Below are 3,718 nucleotides of genomic sequence, written 5' to 3' on the forward strand. Positions count from 1 at the left end.
TTTCAGTTCCTCCCCCTCATTAGTCCCTATGTTCCTGGACATCGCTGGGAGGTTATTTGTATCCTCCTTTGTGAAAACAGAACCAAAATATGTGTTTAATTGGTCTGCCATTTCTTTGTTCCCCATTATAAATTCCCCTGATTCTGACTGCAAGGGACCTATGCTTGACTTCACTAATCTTTTTCTCTTCGCATATCTATAAAAGCTTTTACAGTCAGTTTTTATGTTCCTTTCAAGCTTACTTCCATAATCTATTTTCCCTCACTTAATTAATCCCTTTGTCCTCCTTTGCTGAATCCTAAACTGCTCCCAGTCCTCAGGTTTGCTACTTTTTTTGGCGAATTTACATGCCCTCTCTTTGGATCTTATGTTATCCCTAATTTCCCTTGTTAGCCATGGTTGAGTCACCTTTTTTTATTTATTTTTATGCCAAACTGGGATTAACAAATTCTGCAGTTCATCCATGTGATCTTTGAATGTTTGCCATTGCCTATCCACCGTCGACCCTTTGTGTGACATTACCCAATCAATCCTACCCAACTCACGTCTCATACCATCATAGTTCCCTTTATTTAAATTCAGGACCTTAGTCTCTGAGTCAACTACTTCCCTCTCCATCTTAATGAAGAATTCGATCATATTATGATCGCTCTGACCCAAGGGGCCTCGCACAACAAGATTGCTAATTAATCCTTTCTCATTGCATAATACCCAGTCTAAGATGGCCTGATCTCTAGTTGGTTCCTCAACATATTGGTCCAGGAAACCATCCCGTATACACTCCAGGAATTCCTCCTCCACAGTATTGTTACTAATTTGGTTAGCCCAATCTATATCTAGATTAAAGTCACCCATGAAGACTGCTTTGCCCTTATTGCACGCTTCTCTAATTTCCCTTTTAATGCCATCCCCAACCTCTGCATTACTGTTTGGGGGTCTATACACCACTCCCACTAATGTTTTCTGCCCTTTGGTATTTCTCAGTTCTACCCATACAGATTCCACATCATCAGAGCTAATATCTTTCCTTACAATAGTGTTACTCCCCTCTTTAAGCAGCAATGCTACCCCACCTCCTTTTCCTTTTTGCCTATCTTTCCTGAATATTGAATACCCCTGGATGCTGAGTTTCCAGCCTTCGTCCCCCTGGAGCCATGTTTCCGTAATTCCAATCATATCATATTCATTTACCTCTATTTGCGCTGCTAATTCATCCACCTTATTACGAATGCAATAAGGTGAATGAAAGAGGAGTTGGGGTGAGGGGGTTGGTGTGAAAGAAGAGTTGGGGTGAGAGGGGTTGGAGAGTAGAGGTGAAAGAGGAGTTGGGGTGAGGGGGTTGGAGAGTAGGGGTGAAAGAGGTGTTGGGGTGAGGGTGTTGGAGAGTAGGGGTGAAAGAGGAGTTGGGGTGAGGGGTTGGAGAGTAGGGGTGAAAGAGGAGTTGGGGTGAGGGGGTTGGAGAGTAGGGGTGAAAGAGGAGTTGGGGTGAGGGGGTTGGAGAGTAGGAGTGAAAGAGGAGTTGGGGTGAGGGGGGGTTGGAGAGTAGGGGTGAAAGAGGAGTTGGTGTGAGGGGGTTGGAGACTAGGGGTGAAAGAGGAGTTGGGGTGAGGGGTTGGAGAGTAGGGGTGAAAGAGGAGTTGGGGTGAGGGGGTTGGAGAGCAGGGGTGAAAGAGGAGTTGGGGTGAGGGGGTTGGAGAGTAGGAGTGAAAGAGGAGTTGGGGTGAGGGGGGGTTGGGGTGAGGGGGTTGGAGAGTAGGGGTGAAAGAGGAGTTGGGGTGAGGGGGTTGGAGACTAGGGGTGAAAGAGGAGTTGGGGTGAGGGGGTTGGAGAGTAGGAGTGAAAGAGGAGTTGGGGTGAGGGGGGTTGGAGAGTAGGGGTGAAAGAGGAGTTGGGGTGAGGGGGTTGGAGACTAGGGGTGAAAGAGGAGTTGGGGTGAGGGGTTGGAGAGTAGGGGTGAAAGAGGAGTTGGGGTGAGGGGGTTGGAGAGTAGGGGTGAAAGAGGAGTTGGGGTGAGGGTGTTGGAGAGCAGGGGTGAAAGAGGAGTTGGGGTGAGGGGGTTTTGGAGAGTGGGGGTGAAAGAGGAATTGGGGTGAGGGGAGTTGGAGAGTAACAACAACAACTTGCATTTAGATAGCACCTTTAACGTAGTAAAACATCCCAAGGTGCTTCACTGTAGCGTTATCAAACAATCTTTGACTCTGAGCCACATGAGGAGATATTAGGGCAGATGACCAAAAGCTTGTTCAAAGAGATAGGATTTAAGGAATGTCTTAAAGGAGGAATAAGAGGTGGAGAGGCGGAAAGGTTTAGGGAGGGAATTCCAGAGCTTGGGGCCTCGACAGCTGAAGGTACGGCCGCCAATGGTGGAGCGATTAAAATCGGGGATGTGCAAGACGTCAGAATTGGAGGAGGGCAGAGATCTCAGAGGTTGTAAGGCTGGAGGAGTTTACAGAGATAATGAGAGGGGAGGCCATGGCGGATTCCTCTGGTACTGGAATCATGAACAAGAGGCCAGAATCTTAAAATTAGAGCTCGGCCGTTCAGGGGTGAAATCAGGCAGCACGTTCTCACACACAGGGTAGTAGAAATGTGGAACTCTCTCCCCCAAAAGGCTGTGGATGCTGGGGGTCGATTGGAGCTTTCAAGACTGAGATGATCGATTTTTGTGAGGTCATTGTTCCAAGGGATGTGGAATAAAGGCGGGTAAATGGAGTTAAGATACAGATCAGCCCTGATCTAATTGAATGGTGGAGCAGGCTCGAGGGGCTGAATGGCCTCCTCCTGTTCCTAATGTTCCTGTGACACACTCAGAAATGCCCTGGAGCAGTGAAATCCCACTGGGCCCCAGCACATGCTCAACAGAAAGCCCAGGTCAAGGGCAAAGCCAGCATGCCCTCTCTGAACCCAGTTTGCTGCTCCCTCTGTGCCCAGCATTGCCTGCACCCCCGGCACACGGCAGTGGAATTTCAAAAGAAGGAAGGAATGTGTCAGCATGTGAAAGACTTTTAGAAAGAATTCAAGGAGTTTTCAGAGAGTTGGGATCTTTCTCTACTCTTGGGGAGTTCGATATCAGCCTTTCTCCTGTGAATATAGAGCTGTCTTATAGGGCCGTGATCATCTTTGAAAGAGCTGCCAATTAATCCCACTCCCTTGCCCTTTCCCCATAGCCCCACAAACTTTTCCTTTAAGCAGATTCAATTCCCTTTTGAAAGTTACTATTGAATCTGCGTCCACCCCCTTTCAGACAGTGCATTCCAGATCACCACAACTCACTGAGCGAAAAATGGCTCATCTCCCCTCTGGCTTTTTGTCCATTATTTGACGTGATGTGTTTATTTGTGAAATATATTTTCTGAGTGGAATTAAATTTAAAACCAGGTTCTGAGGCGTGATTCTCTATTCACACATCGAAGGTGAGAGAGATGCTGTGGGTCACACGCTAAGTCCAGTAGCTGAAAGTGATTAACAGACTGGGTTTGTGTTTAGTGATCCCGGGCGTGTTACCGATACCTTCCCTGGATACCAAGGCTGGGAGAGGCACTCTGGAATGTATGGGGAGCTGGGACTTGTCCATGAGAGTAACCGAAGGTATGAGAACTGAAATAATCTAGAGTTAGAAAGGAGAAAAGGCCCAAAAATGGAGCAGTCGGTAACAGGACATCAAGTCGTCTCCTCTTATCTTGGAGAAATGAAGGACGTGTCACACTGTGTGTTTGAA

Source organism: Somniosus microcephalus, chromosome 4 (assembly GCF_052327205.1).
Source record: "Somniosus microcephalus isolate GS21.2 chromosome 4, FLI_Smic_1.0, whole genome shotgun sequence".
Taxonomy (NCBI): domain Eukaryota; kingdom Metazoa; phylum Chordata; class Chondrichthyes; order Squaliformes; family Somniosidae; genus Somniosus; species Somniosus microcephalus.